The sequence below is a fragment of the Clinocottus analis genome, unplaced genomic scaffold, assembly GCF_023055335.1.
Source record: "Clinocottus analis isolate CAN_PGR_092001 unplaced genomic scaffold, fCliAna1.0.p SCAF_8, whole genome shotgun sequence".
Lineage (NCBI taxonomy): Eukaryota > Metazoa > Chordata > Actinopteri > Perciformes > Cottidae > Clinocottus > Clinocottus analis.
Genome location: NW_027176240.1, coordinates 19,323,776 through 19,340,753, shown reverse-complemented (window position 1 = coordinate 19,340,753; position 16,978 = coordinate 19,323,776).

The following is a 16,978-nucleotide window of genomic DNA, read 5'->3' as shown; positions in this document are numbered from 1 at the left end:
GGGGTGTTAATCGGATCGTAGTCGGACCGCAATTATTCGAACAAAGGTGTTTACGTGAAAGGGATAATTTGATTTCAGTCCGATTAAACCAGTAATTCGAAAGCATGTAACCGCACTGAGTGTAGATTCATTTCTAGGGGACCATCATTTTACAGGAGACAGTGTTTCATTTTCACATTCCAAATATTTTGTATGTATAATACTAAAAAAATAATACTATAATATTTAAATCTGTGACACTTGGGTGTGGTTTTTGTAGCCTTTTTGGAGAGGAAATCAGTGTTAGCTCTTCTCTTTTTCAAATAACTGGAACTAAAAAAACATATTTCTTGGAAATCTGTTAATATTTTCATTCTTGCTGAATAAATGAATGCATGCTAAACATTAAGCTTCATACAGCCACAGCAAGCCAATTAGCTCAGCATGACTTCCAAGATGTTCTTCAAAGACCAAGAATAAACAGTTTGGGACAAAACTTTGTGTACTTCGGATATTCTATAAATTAAACTGAATATATTATTTGAATAAGTGAGATTTAGAGGTGTTGGTAAAGGGATTCTGCAACCTTCAGACTAGGCCAGGCGAAGTGTTTACCCCCATTTCAAGTTTTTAAGATAACTAGTTGTTGGCAGTAGCTTAATATTTAGTATCAATCTTCTTATCTAACTCTCAACAACACAGCAAATAGGTCAATGCTCCAAAATCTCAACCTTGTACTTTGAATATATGCACAAAGGCATGCAGCTTGTGTCTGTGCATGTACAGTGTTGGTGTATTTTGGCTTGTAACTCCTGCATGTGTTCCAGCTGTGAAATAATAAGTGCAGTTCAACTGTGAGAGCGTCTGTTTTCTTCCCCAGGCCAGGCATCTGGTTCACCTGTCCCCGAGGATCAGCTCTGGAGCTGGGGGAGAGGCACGGGGTAAAGGAGGGGGCAGTCTGGGGGTAACTTTGCAGTGGGGGCTGGATGGGATATGGTACCTCTTCCAGAGACCGATACTCTCCATGTAGAGGGCGTAACGGGGATCAAAGCAGTCCCTGACACCCACGGGTCCCAGGGGGCCATGTAGCCCTGTACCCAAACACCCCCCACCTCGTGGCTATCGATCGCGTTGTAGAAACAGGTGGGGTGTTGTATGGTTGTGTGTGTGTGTGTGTGTGTGATTTTTGGGCTGTCTATCTTTCAGCACTGCAGCTGTGCAGCTATCTTCTGGCTGTGACTACAATATAAATAAAGAGATGCTTCCTCTTTTTAAACCATTGTGTCGTTCACTATTTATCCTGTCTCTCACCTCCGCCTCCTCACACACACACACACACATTCGTAAACAAACACACAAAGATTGACTCAAATGACACTGAATGTACCCATCCCACATACATATCATTATGTGTGATGACACAAAAAGTTTCCACGACAAATTGGACCTTTGAACTCAATGGCATATTCATGACTTGAACAGTATCACAGAACAGCTAAACCCACTGTCACTACAAGCGCAAGTAGGGAGGGAGACACTTTTAAGACTCCCAAAACCGCAGGAAGTCATGCGGGATTAAATCGGAAATGGCATCATGACTCAATGTCACACAAATGTTCTCTCTTTCTCTCTCTCACGCTATCTTTCTCTCTCTCACACACACACACACACACTCACAGATAATCCTAAACTCACCTACATTTCCACTTTGCAAATTACAGCCTGAATTACAGCCCCCACCAATCATGGCACACATCTGTCACCTCCCACCAATCACAGGTCTCTCGGGTGCTTGTCGCCACGCAGGGCGGTCCAGGTAGACTCAAGGCTGTCATTTTCTACTGGAGCCTGTAGTTAAAGGCCATTGCATCAGGAGGTCGGCCATTTTGTCGACCTATAGACACTTGGAAGGAGACTGTAGTGCTTTAAAAAAAGCAAATGCTGAATCTAGTTTGCATTATAAAATTTGACGTAAGATCAAAAAATAGATAGCTTTGGAAACCAACCTACGTGTGTGATTCACCAAAAACAACGATAAAGGAGCTTTCAAAACATTTAGGGAGTGTGGTTTCCAACATATGTCACAGAAACAAATGGAAGGACATAAACACTGGTGTATGCTTTACGATACTTTTCTCAAAGACACAATGGGTGAGCCGGTTGCGGTTTGGAATTTACCACAATCACACATTCGAGCTGGAGTGGAAATCAGATTGTGATCTTAAATGTTTTTGAATCCGACATAGACTTGCGCCGATAACACTTGAGACTTAACTCAGACTTGGTTTTATAAGCTATCAGACTTGAGTTTGACGTGCCCTGATTGTCTTGAGACTCAATGTGGGGTTGTCAACAATGTCTTGTGACTCGATTTAGACTTGCTTTGATAAGTTTAGAGACTTCACTTGCACTTGTTTTGAATATACTTGAGATTCGACTTGAACTTGCTCCAAGAGGCCTGCAGGAAAACCAGCTCCACCGAACGTTAGTAGCCCTGAGCAATGACGACATTAAGGTTGCAGATTGTAGTGTGTTTTGCAAATGCGCCGCATGTTTCCATTTTGAGTTGAACTACCCTGACCTTGAGCGTATGACGCATTCAGTTAGAAATGAGTGTGTCTGAGCTTGTTGGGATGGAGTTCCTTGTGTAATCTCCACCAAGCGTGATGAGCCATCCATCATCATGGCTTACCTCCCGAGCTCACAGCTCATCCTCAGGAAATTAGAGAGCATCCAGAGACGTGCATGTTGCTTCACAGGGGTTAGAGCGCAAGTGTGTGTGTGTGTGTGTGTGTGTGTGTGTGTGTGTGTGTGTGTGTGTGTGTGTATGTGTGTGTGTGTCTGTGTTTCAGTGTAGCAGTTTGCTTCTGTTTGTAAGAGTGTATGCATGTGAGCAAAGCTGCTACTTGTGTGTGGTTTCTGTGTGTATTCCTGCAGTCTGGGATCTCTTTTCATTCTGTATGTATGTGTGTGTGTGTGCGTGCGTGCGTGCGTGCGTGTGTGTGTGTGTGTGTGTGTGTGTGTGTGTGTGTACCTGCCTTCGTGTGCGTGCGTGCGTGCGTGTGTGTAATTTGAATCATAGTCTTTAAGGTTGTGTGATCACAGCCTTGCAGAGCAAACCTAACCAAACTACTGACTAACAGACAGACACAGACACATAAACAACATGGACTATACGTCGAGACAAACATACACGTATGCACACTCTCACTATCAACATCTAAAGTAAACTCCCTCTTTTCCCCATCTCTCCCTCTCTCTCTTTATCTCTCCCTCTCTCTCTCTCTCCGACACACACTCACACACTCACTTGTCCTTCATGGTCACTGCACCCTTTTTTAAGGTTGCCACACAAACAAATACGCAAAAAAACGCACGCACACTCCCTGTTTTACCCACCACAGTCAATGCTGGTGGGATCCAGCAGCTCCAAACAGGCAACCCCAGGGACAGAGAGGACGGGTAGGGGGCTATTGTGTATATGTGCGCAGAGTCGTCTTTACTGAGATTAGTAACCTTTAAAAGGAGGCTAATTAGAGAGGTGTTGTGTCACTGCTGTTGAAAAGCGGTCCACTGTGGGAGCCAATGACAGACTAGGATCTTCCTGGGTGTCTTGAGTAGGGACACGTTATGATGTGGTGTATGGCTCCCGTTGTCATGTGGCTCAGGTCAGGGAAAAGACCATGTGTGTACTAGTACATTTATGTGTGTATGTGTTTGTGTGTACTTGTGTGTGTGTAGGAGGGGGGCGAGGGGAGTAAGGTGGGGGGGGCATAGGCGGAGGCTTCTGCGTTAGGAGGAGCATTGTGTTCAGAGTTGTAGATGGAAGTTAGAAAGAGTTTGTTGCCTTTCATCCATATCAGTGGTATCTTGAAAGCATGTAACTTCTTTTTTTTTTTTTTTTTAAAGCTGACAACATCCCTGGACAATTCACCATGAGTGCTGCTCATAACTTCAGAATGTGTCATGGCATTCAGAGCTGCGATAATTAATCTGTTCGCAGACCGACAGAAAGTATTTAGATGATGAGTTAATCGTTCAAGTCCTTTTTTTCGTGCAGAAATGCCAAGAATATGCTGGTTTTTTTTTGTTTTCTTGTCTATTAAAACTGAACCTCTGTGGGTTTTGGACGGCTGGTTGGAGAAAACAAGACCTTTGAAAACATCTCTTTGGTCAATGCACATTACTAACTCCTTTCCAGGAGCCTCTGTGCTCCCTTGGCTGTAGTTTCCATGGATCGTGGCTGGAACTGGTGCTGCCTGCTGTGATGGATCATGGCTGTATCTGGAGCTGGTCCTGACCCCTGCCGAACCTGCTGATGCCCGTCCTGTGGTTATTTGGTCCATGCCTGCACGGTGGTGTAGTGGCTAGCACTGACGCCTCACAGCAAGAGGGTCTGTGGTTCGGATCCCGGGCGGGGCGGGGTTCGGACACTGGTCTGGCAGGTCCTTCTGTGTGGAGTTTGCATGTTCTCTCCGTGGCGGAGTGAATGGTTGTCTGTCTATATGTCTGCCCTGTGATGAACTGGCGACTTGTCCAGGGTGTACCCTGCCTTCGCCCCTTGACAGCTGGGATCAGCTCCAGCGCCCCGCGACCCTAATGAAGGCTAAGCGGTTAAGATAATGGATGGTCCATGCCTACTACTCATTATATGAATAGTTTATGTCATATTTATTGAATGTGCTGTAACTCCGTTACAATATTAATTCTGGTCACATGACATATATTGCTTCTATCTATCTGGGGAGAGGGATTCTCCTCTGTTTCCTCTACCAGGTTTCTTTCTGTCTTTCCATGTGAAAGAGTTTTTACTAGCTTTATTTGTGGGAGTTTTTCTTGATGTGAGGTCCTGGGACAGGGGTGGTATGTGTACAGATTGTAAAGCCCTCTGAGGCAAACTTTTTGTTTGTGATTTTGGGCTGTATAAAATAAACTGAATTGAATTGGTATTTGGGAACTTATGAGGGACAGTTTTCATAAAACCTCTGACAGTAAAATATATACTTTCGGCAGATTCAAATAGAATGTGTGATTGGGGCGACTGTGGCTCTGTTGTTAGCATGCCCGTCTTACAATCAGAGGATCGGTGGTTCAATCCCCGGCTCTGCTAGTCCGCGTTGTTGTGTCTTTGAGCAAGACACTTAATTGTTGCTGTGTCTATGGTGTATAGAGCAAAGATGTAAGTCTCTTTGGATGAAAGTGTCAGCTAAATGACATGTAATGGGCAAACCCATTGGCATTTCTAGATATATGTTCATACTTTTCTTCCTGGCTTGTTTCTTATTATTATCTTATCGGTGTTGTGATGTACTATTTTTAACATTAACCAAGATATTTTTTAAATATTTTTCTTATATCCATAAATCCCATGAAAAGACCAAACCCATGTTAGTCCAGAAATTATGAAGAACAAATCAACTATTATATATCTCTACAACAGAATATTAAAAAATAATTCTCAGTGTAAAAAATATGTTTTTTATTTATGTTAACTTCATATACAAATGTTTTGTTTAGATATGTTTTGTGTACATTTTAAACCTTAAATATTCTGCTCTTCATTAAAACCAGTTTTGTCATACATGAAATAAGATCCTTAAGCTTTTTAGCATGAATAACATTCAGTGAATGCAGCCCTAAGATGTGCCCACAACTGTTAAGTTAGTGTCATAGATATTCGATTGCAGTACGATTGTGATTAGCGTCTGCGGCTGTTGCTGACAGAAATCGACCAGTGTTTGCTCCACGTGTGCCAAGCGAAGTAGCATTGGGAATGGGTGTGAGCGAGATGTGATATTAGGGGTGAGGTGTGGGGCGGGGTGTGTTTGTGTTAGGGGAGGATCCGGACGTGGGTCAGAGGGTAAACCGCGGTGTAAAGGGAACGGGGTTCAAGGTGCTGTTTGATGTGTGCATTGCAGAGGGTTTGGTGTGTGTGTGTGTGCGTGTGTGTGTGTGTGCGTGTGTGCGTGTGTGCGTGTGTGCGTGTGTGCGTGTGTGCGTGTGTGCGCGTGTGCGCGTGTGCGCGTGTGTGCGTGTGTGTGTGTGTGTGTGGCTGTCAGCAGGTCAGCAAGATAACTGCTGGCCTCCTGTCGGATCTCACCAAGTGGCTGACATGTCACTCCAACCTGCAGGCCCCGCCCACCCACATCAACACCATGGGCTAAGTGTGTTGACTCATCAGGTGTCTGGGTAATATCACACACACGTACACGATCGCACACATAAACACACACTCTGTAATTCACCACATAGCACTCCGCCTTTTAATCCCTTTCTCTTCAGTGCAGATTTAACCTGGACCTGGAAATAGAAAAATAGATCAGCTTCTGTTCTAATTCTTTATCCACTTCAGCTGTTGTGCAGATCTGTAATTAGATCCACGTCCTTCCTTGACGTCAGGAGGGCTGCTCCCCTCGGGTTACATTCACACCTGGGAAGAAACCCAACCAGCACACACTACCCTTCTGCACTTGTGGATGCTACACAGGGAGGGCCTTGCTCAATGGCAACTCAACATCTCATAAAAAATCTAAACTATAGCTTGATGTTTGCACTGAATAAAATCCCTCTCCCTGGCTGTCGTATCATGCCAGCGTCGACCCTCCTCTCCACCAAGTTTTCAGTTTTTCTCCCGAGACTGATTCTGTTTGTTTTTGCACCGATTGCAGTGTGATGAGAGTTAATGCTCAGGTACGGATCAAGTACGAGAGAGGCGAGCAAGGCCCCAGGGAAGGAAACAGAGGTTAAGAGGCTTTCAGATACCTGCTGCCAAACACTTTCACGCTCAATTCCTCCAAAACAGATGCACAGGCTGCTGGTGGACAACTTTGGTTTTCACACAAGAGGGTTTGTTGTTGTAGTTGTGGTGTTTCCCAATGTTCACATGTGTTGGATCCATATTATCAGTTTCATCATTGCCAATACTGTCAACACCTGTAAAATATAATACAGTCCGAGATTCAATTGATTCAATTCTAATAATAACGATCACAGAATGGACGCTTATTCAGAGATTTTTGACTGCTTTAAACGTCGGGAGCCACCACTTTTTCACGATATCGGATTTAGTGAATGTTGAAAAGTTAATGTTGCCAGACTTTATGGCCGTTTCAAACGTAGGGAATAACCATTTTTTTTCTCTCTCTGTCTTAATACTTCTTATAATTTGGTTTCCGTAAAATGAAATCAAAGATTAAACTTGATTGAGTTAAATTTAGATATTGTTTTATTTTGAAAAGTTCATTGTGATATTTTCAGTGTTACATTTCCTCCTTTGCCTATGCCTTCTGAAGGAAATGTGTGTATGTTGTGTATGAGTTTCATTTTCGGACCCAAACTATATGTGTTTAATCTTTGCTAGCTTTGCCTCCTGTAAAGGTTTCTTTTGGGAATTGTGTTATATGGTTGTTATGTCTGGTTCCCAGAAATTAAGTGCTAAGATGCCGTCATTAAAAGTGTGATCCATGTCCAATGCACAGTTAGACCCTACACCTTTGTCTGTGCCTCTGGTGTTGTCCCACTGGCACAGAACTAGATCATATAAAATATTTTGAAACGCTTTGTCAAATTGGTTTTGGGTTAATATTCTTCTCCATCACAAGTCTAAATATAGTGTAAAAATAATGTTTTCAATGTAGCCATGTGCCATTTTAATTTGAGTGTCACATCTAGAGTAAATTATAATGATGTCTGGATCATAATGACTACAGCCACTTTAAATGTTCAGCTGTACATTGATGAATGACGAGCGCGCTAAACATCTTGTTCAAGAATATCCAGCAGGGCAACATGACCCACTTGTAAGGGGACACCCGGCGCATTAAACCATCGTGTGGATTATCTTTAGAAAGCATAAACATACATGGACACAAAGACACACTTCATACACAGATCAATGCACCATTTGCACCGTTATTTCTGTATCCTGTCTCGTGCTGTTGGTAGGATTTATAGCCTATGTCCATGTGTTAACAACACAGCTGAGAATCCCTCGCTGTGATCGAGGCATCGCATTCAGCACAAAGCATTTCTCTACAGGATGATGCTAGTTATACTTGCAAAGCAGACCGAGGTGAAGCAGCAGGTTTATTGACTGCATGTAGAAAATCTTGCCAGTATGTCTCGAGATCATCACAACAAGGTGCATTTAAAAGCCTTCCTGTCTTCTCTGTTTATCCGTAAACAGGTTGCTGTTGTCAGCAGTTACATTGTGCAAACCGTAGCCGATGTGATCACATAGAGTTGAGCCACGAGTTTGATGATTCAAATGAGACTGGCAACCCTGATACAGCTTCTATAACCCCAAAACACACAGGCTTACATGAGTGTAGCCCCAGGGTTGCAGTGATTGATGACTTCAGCCAGGACCAGGCTGCAACCAACAACACACATTACTCACCCCCAAAGATAAGTAATTGGTGCGCAAGCCGTCAAATGGCCCTAAGTGCTCCGCAAACACAGGTAGTGCTGGCCTCGTTTCCAAAGAGTTCATTACTTTAACCTACCACTATGGAACAAAACAAATATGAGATGCTGGTCTGCTTTCATCTCTGGATCTGGTAGCACATGTCGGATCAATTTACTGGCTCTGTTTTTGGGGGCATGATCTTTGGGATGCCTCCGGCAATGATGTTCGAGCTGATAAATAATGGGACGCGGCTCTATGTGTAATTTTCTGGGTGCACGGCCAGTAATAAGTGTGAGTTGTTGGACTTGTATCTACTGTAAAGATGAGGAGGCAGGGGAGGTGCAACCCTTCACGTACCAGGGTTCGTCCTAAACAACATGCTGGACATTACAATACAGATATCATATCAACAAGGGATTGAGGCGTATGTAAAAAGAACTAGTTTGGTGTTCCTGCCGGAAATGCCCGTCCTGATGATGCAAAAGTGAAAAGTACCGAGTATATCAATAGAGAATTTAATTCCGTAATCCTTCTGGGTTACCTAACTAATGAACTAATTTGTTGAACTACGATAATTGTAACTGTGCTGGAAACTCTTCCAAGCTACCAGTCAACCCTACAGGCGCCTTCTTAGTGGGGTGTTTCTTTAAACCGAGGGGCGACAATATTCACAGGCCTGTCATTCAATGCTCAATACCTAGGACCCAGAAATTACAATTCCCTCCCATTCTATCATCTCCATCAACTTCCTGCGCAACAGGTCGAAGCAGCAGGATGAAAGACGCATCCAGAAGGGTATTGGGCTCCAATCCCCCCGCCCCCCGCCCTCCATCTATCACAATCAACGCCAGCAACCGGCCCAATTAGGCCCCCGGAACACTCAGGGCCACGGCCTGATTGTTAACACAGTGAAAACACAGACATGGGGCGGTGAGTGGATGTGGGGCGATGACGGGATGCTGAGAGCTCAGGGGGAGTTTGGGGAGAGGGAGGTCAGATAGCTGGCGGCCCCATTTCCTCTCCTAATGGCCTCCAAAAGAGGGAACATAGGGGAATGTTGCCCAGTAAAGCATGTGACTTGGAGGAAAGGGGGGCAGCACACCCACCTCTAAACCCTCGTTTGAATTGGACAATACACACCCACACACATCTGCACAAAAGCCATTAAAAGAAAGAGATGGATGGTCATGCATGAGCTTAATTAAGCGCACAAGGTGCATAAAACACACACAAGGGAAAGCCATAAACACAAATTATGAGGAAACGCACGCCAAGGTGGGGTTGTTTATGAACATGATCGTTAATATAACACACACACGAAAACATGCAACGTCATTTCCAAGCAATCCAACAACATTAAAAGTAATGGCAGAAACACAAGTTTCAGTTGTAGTTGCAAGAGTGTATATCACCCTTTAGTTAGGTTTAGGGAAAAACACATCATTGTTTGGGTCAAAAGAACTACATTTGTAATGTGACTTATAGTGCCACTTTGTAAATGTTAATTTTGCTTTATTCTTATATGGAAAAAATGGATTTTGTCTGATTTTGTTAACCTATGCTGATTTGATCAAGTCTAACATCATCAGCATAATATTTAACCTCTCTTCCCATATTTCTTAGCTTTTTAAGATGTCAACCACTTTATTTATTTATTCACCCAATCTTAGAACATTTCTCCTCTTTTCCTCCTGTTGTTTATCCTTCATACTAAAAGCCTCATAAACTCTAACATTGCTTCCTTGAGAGCTGTGAAAGTAACTCAATATAATATCTTACAGAAGAACTAGTTTGTGTGGTGGATCTTGACTTTTGTTATAAAAAGACTGACCAGCAGAAGCAACAAGCTACTGGAGCTGGTGCAGTACTGCTGCATTAAGAAGATCAAGTTATCATAATCAATTCTTCAATTATTTTAGATGCTGCCATAATCTGCAGCCAACAGGTAGAACTCGAATCACAGTAAGAAATTTAAGTCTCCTCCGCAAACAAAATCACCTACAAACGTGTGGCTCAATTCCCTTTTTGTTTATTTTTGCAATTTGTACATTGAGTTCTTGTTGATTTGGTCAGTTCAATGGAGTGTTTGAGTTGTGACACACAGGTCTCTGGTTCGCTCATTGACTGAGTCATCGTCTGTTTTGAACGGGGTTTTTTTGCCAAGCTCTGAGTAAAACCTGCTGTTCCTACCATTTCTGGTAATTTAAGATCACTTAATTTGGATTAATAAGTGAAACCAACTGGGCTCTGTGTCTTTTTTCTGTTTGTGGGTGGGTGGGGACTTGCATGCAGTTCCACAGTATGATGTAAAAGATAATGGTGTCCCATGGAGGCTTTTCTATTGCCCACCCCCAAAAATCTGGTAAAAATCATTGATCCGGATGTGTTTTTGTGTCCTTCAAGTGTTCGTGTGGAACTTAAATATGAAGTTCTAAATGCCGACCACATGTTCTTTTTTTAGCCAGGCTCTTCGTTCCTCAGTGAAGGCGCCCGTTTTGTTGCAAGGAGGCTTGCATTCATCCATCTCTCTCCGTTGGTCTCTTCCTCTGTCAGTCCTCCCCCCCCCCCCAGACACCCTCACACCCCCTCCTGCCACCCCCTCCTCTCTTTTTAGAGCTGAAAGGCTGTATTTTATTTTGTATTTCTTGAAAAAGGCCTCAGGGCCTGCTTTTTGAGAGGGGCTGACGTGACGGATGAGAGAACCTGTTGGTTGAAGAATGAAAATGGATGTGCGGGTGTAGCTCATACCCCCATCCTCTATACAACACCCACATCCACAGACAGCCGTGTCTGACGGGGCCTGACAATCACACTGAAGGTGTGGAATCGGATTCTCTGTGCCTTCACGCTCTCTGCGCACGAGGCGGAGGCCGGCCATTGGCGCATGTGTCCGTGTGTGTGTTCAGAAAGTTCTGTGTGTGTGTATGTGTGTGTGTGTGTGTGTGTCCACTTACATTATTTTCAGGAGCTTAGGAGAGGCTGACGGAGCTCACAGTAACAATCCCCCCTCCTCAACCCCCCCCCCCCTCCCCACTCCACGCTCAGGAAGTCAAAGCAAGGTAATGATTTGCTAGTAGGAAAGTGTAGAATCATAACGATCTGAGTCGCAACTATGCGGTGTGTGTGAGGGCGTACGTCTGTCCGTCTTCCCAAATTCCTGCACATTGCTGAGGATCAGTTTTCGAACGCTCAGGAAAAAATGTGGATAAAACCCTGCGACAACAATCACCTAAGGTGTAACTCTGTTTCTCTGTGCAAGCGAAGAAGTGAGTGGCACGCTAATTATCAGTTGCTATAGGGATAATTGAGGCACAGTAATTTTGCGGCCCAATTTAAGAGGGGGAAACCTTTGACCAGCCGGACGATTTCCTCTGGAGGAACCTAACGAGGAGAAATCCAGATGTGCGAGCATGACCCAAACCCATTTATAAACAGAAGTAGTACTTTGGACACGTTGCAATGGATCATAACATTTTGAAAAAGGCGAGGGATCAAAGGCATTCTCCTCACTGTATCATTGTAGTAAGATTAGGTGTCACTGTGTATTACATGTGTACCACCTTTTTACTATTGATTTTGTATGAGAGGTATTTTGTCCTCTTAAGGATTCCTCAATGAGCATCGTGAACGTGATATGTGGACAGCTGCACCTATGAGCGGAATTTCCCACCGGTGCAAAGTTATTTTTGGAACAAAGCTAAATCAGTTTTGGTTGCTTTTCATTGGCTTTTCAATTCAATGGGATTCCAAGCAATTATTTGACAAAAAGATTGTGTCAGAATAACCGTTAGACCCAGTAAACAAACATAACCCCTGACTTGTTGCTCTCCACAATAACTCCATTGACATGGATGTAGACCGTCACTGGAACATCTCACTCCACAGTGGAGGAGGGAGGAAGTTGACCTCTGACCTCTCACCTTCGCCCCTGGGTTCAGTTTGGGTTGCCTCTGGGGTTCTGCCCTGCAAGCCTAACCAGTATGAAAATGTAATCCCATACATGTGGGACATTAAAACATCAAGAAGGTTTAATGGCATCATATGTTCCTGCTTATAGACACATAATCACAAATGTATGGATTTGAAAAGTGTACAAATATGAAAACTTTACACACAAACACACACACTCACACACACACACACACACACACACACACACACACACACACACACACACACACACACACACACACACACACACACACACACACATACACACACAATCTGCACTTCTTGCCAAACTTGTAGAACGTATATACTCTGTTTATGTTTGTTTTTTTACTTTCCCTCTACTGAAGGGAGAGAAATCCGTGCATTTCCGTAGAATTTGTGATGCAAACAGACCATGGGCAAAGACCATTTGGTACGTCACATACAGAACCCAACTGCTGCAATGTGGCATTTTCACAAGCCAACATTTCATTTAAAATTTGGTGCAGTTTAAGTGAACCCAAGTGCCGTTTGATCGCATTGTGAACATAATCCAATGCAATTTCAAAAAGGGAACAAAAACGCAAAGGATTATGGGCTGCCCGAACCAGTATTTGTTGAGATGGCCACGAAAAATAAGCAAAAGAACTGACTTGGACTTCTGCGAAAGCCGGATGTTTGCTCGACATCTCAACCAACGAGAACATACAGATGATGAAGATGATGATGTTTATAAATTCATTCAAGGTTATCTGAGGAGAAGCGATGGATGCAGTAGATCAAAGTGGAAAACTTTGAAAGCAATGTTATATTTGGTCCCCGACTCTGCTTTGAATTGGGCACTATCAAACTGAACCATATCCAATTAATTTACCTCGAATTGGGAGGAGACCAAATAGCTGTTGCTTGTAAGAGCGCACTAATATGCAAATGTAAGTGGTAGACGCGATGCAAAACATTGTGTCGCGTTTGGTGTGAACACAGTGAGACATACAGGCTTTTAATTAAAAACGAGTGTCTGGAGGGGATTTAAAGCAATTTAAATCCCACAGTCTTCTTATATATTCTGTAAGTATTCTTCGCTGGAAGCAAGTATTCTTTGTTGAAAGCAATTGAAAGTCTCCTCTCAAACTCATGTTTGTGTTTTCCTTTTAAAATACATGCTAAGGATTCCAAGGAAAGACTATTTCCAAGAAAAAGCGAGAGCGAACGCACCACAACACGTCTTGAATAAGTCATTAAGGGCTTCATTCTACTCATGGATTTAGAAGCAAATTGAGTAATTCAATAGGAAATCATGCATTAGCAGCGACAATTTCATCTTGCATCAATGGAAGGTATTGATGTCAACAGTAATGGCTGGCCGGACTGTCGTAACCCATTTTGTGATGGAGGGAGGGAACGGGTACTGGGGGGTTGATGGAAGAGTCAGCCCAGTGTAGAGGCTCTTTGTCTGGGATGGACGACAGAGATGCGGGTCCTGGCCTGGTTCTGGGATCTGGAAGTTGGCCAGGGCTTAAGGGGGAGCCAAAAGTGCAGAAGTGGCCGATCGGTCCCGTACTGACACAAAGAGGCCTTTCTCTGGATAACAGGTCTGTGGCGGCCTGGGACTTGCACTGGGGACATCAGACAACAAAAGGGAGGTTGACACACACACACACACACACACACACACACACACACACACACACACACACACACACACACACACACACACACATATTGCCAGAAAGACATAAGGGAACATATCATTCAGTGCGTTTACATGATGGCATTAATTCGAATCTTGCTTTAGTCGGACTATGCTCTCTTTCGGGGCAACTGCTGTTATCCGAATATACATGGCAGTGAATAAATCGAATCATTGGCCGAATGCATGTCATATCCGATACGATAGGTGGCGCTGTTTTCATTACATCTAGTGGTGATACAGCCATCTCCGCTTGACCTCTTCACTCTTCATAATGGAGAGAACCCCGCTAGCTTCGGTGGTTGTCGGGGAGCTAGCGGAGAGCAAACGGGGAACTAGCAGCAGCGCTAGCTGGCTACATCAGGGAGCTAGCAGAGACACCCACCGAAGGTACTATCGGCTCGTAACCCGACTTTTACGTTTGTTTGTTTCTGCCGGCCGTAACAACTTATCGTCTCTTTCGACTTCCGGGTCACGACCTGGGAGGGAAGGAGGGAGGAGGGCGGCGGGATCTTGAGCATGCGCACAAACGCATTGTCCAGTTCCGATCCGATTCAGCGTTTACATGCAGCGATATTCGAATTATCAATCGAATCTAATCGAGTTATCCAGGGGTGTTAATCGGATCGTAGTCGGACCGCAGTTATTCGAATAAAGGTGTTTACATGAACGGGATAATTCGATTTTAGTCGGACTAAGCCAGTAATTCGAATCCATGTAACCGCACTGATTGTTGCAGTTTCTTTTTCTAATTTCATTAACAATATACCACTTTTATTACTATCTCCATTACTATGTCTTTTTTATTTTAATTTTGAAAAGTATGTGAAATCAATGTCTGCATTTGTGGTAACGCACAGTGATTATAGTGACAAAGACGTTAATCGTATACATGCATTCACGTCTATACAACATACATAAAATGCATATCTGCATGTGTCCCGTCTCCCTTTTCTGTGTTATGTAACACAGATTCATCTGGGTTAGAAAATTATTTTTTTTTGTAGGGGGAAACTCAATATTCTCTTTGCCCCCCCAACCCACGTCACTCTGAGGATTGTAAATGAGGTGAGGTCTGGACTGGGTTAGGCAGACCTAGCCGCCCCTCCCTCTCCCCTCTCCCCTGGCCAGTTAATGAAGCTTAATTTAAGTGATTAAAGTCTAATTAGGAACTGGAGGTAAAAGGAGAACAGGCCCTGTATAGATGACCTTTCACCTTTGAGCTTTAGCCCCTTTCCCCTTAGATCAGGGCAGTCTGGGAAGAGGTACTAAAAAAAGCCTGTGTGTGTGTGTGCGTGTGTGTGCGTGTGTGTGTGTGTGTGTGTGTGTGCGTGTGTGTGTGTGTGTGTGTGTGTGTGTGTGTGGGTGTACGTAGGTGGACTCTTGTGTCATGTTGACACAAAGCAGCCTTGGCCTCCCTGCTGTTTTTTTAAATGTAAAATATATGCAGCGGAGTATTTTGTTCATTCGTCACTCCCCCAGTGTGTAAAGGCCTTTGCTTTCGGTCATGCTAACCAGCGTCCTTTGATCATTCAGCTCATGAGAGAAGCCTTCAAGGGTTATTCAGTCAAATACTTTCCATCTTTAAATCATCCAACACAAATATTTGATTCAATTCATTTTATTTTGAATTGCCCAAAATCACAAATTACAAATTTGCCTCTGAGGGCTTTAAATCTTTTCAATCTGTACACACATGACATCCTCTGTCCCGGGACCTCTCATCGGTTCAGGAAAAACTGAAGAGATCTTAGGGGAGAGCAACAGAAGATGATTTCTTTCTTCGGATGGAGACGAACACAATAGATGTTATGTGTAGAGAATTAACAATATAACAGAGTTACAACACATTTGATGCATATGACAAAAACTATGTATATAATGAGAGTATTAGGCGTGATGAAAAAGTTACAACTCCCAATAAAAGCAGCAGAAGTGGCTATCGTAGAGTAATAATGATATTAAAAGCAGTAATGTTACTGGTAATACTAATTGCAATGCAACTAACAATAATAATAGCAGTTTGTGTTTGTAACGAGAGAAAAAAAATCCCCAAAACCACAATTGTAAAACTAAGTAAGGTGGTTGAACGATGACACCTTCAGTGTTTATATTGTTTCCCCGTGCATCTACAGTTGGCTATATTCATTCCGTGAAATTCCATGTTGCCTCCATAGGTTCCCCTGCTGTTTTATTCTTGGCAAGGCAAGCATGTCAAACAGCAAGTAGATCATGATACATAATACTAAGATTAACTTTGTACGATTCCCATTGGGAAATTGAGCTATTGCAGCGGGAAATAGTAAAAGACAGTAAATAGGAACGCCATTTGCCGGAACATAAGCAGTGGATACATTATTTTCCGGGCAACAGCATCAAAAGAGTTTAACAATAGTAAGGCCAGATGTAATGTGACTTGAGAAAACACAGAGAGACTCACTGCACATACAGAAGACAAGAAGAAGAAGAAAAACAGCAACCGTGCATTAGACATGCGTCCCAGCAGAACTGAGCCTAATGAAAATGTGTCTGGGAATGCAAATGCCTGAATACATGAGTCTTCAATCAAAGAATAAATCTGAATCATGCTCTCTCAATGTTCAAACTCATATGTACAGCATGTCATGGTTCCGATGTAATTCTTCAGGCTAATACTTTAAAAAATATATATTCACTTAAATCTTTATCAGAACATTGCAGTTTACATCAGAACAACAGACCCATCTGTATATGCTGAAGGATATTGTTGAGGTGATTTACAGTGCGCCAAACATAACAGCTCACTCGTTTAAAAAATACAGACACATCTAAACGGCCTAGTCTTTCTGAATCAGCGAAGATTACTCAACTCAACACGCTCTTTTGCAGTTTTCAATTCGCAAAAGTTATGGATTGTACCTTTTACCTGGTACTATTTTCTGGTACCCCCTCAGTCAATACTCCAAGCAAGGTGAGTCTGTACTTGAATGTGG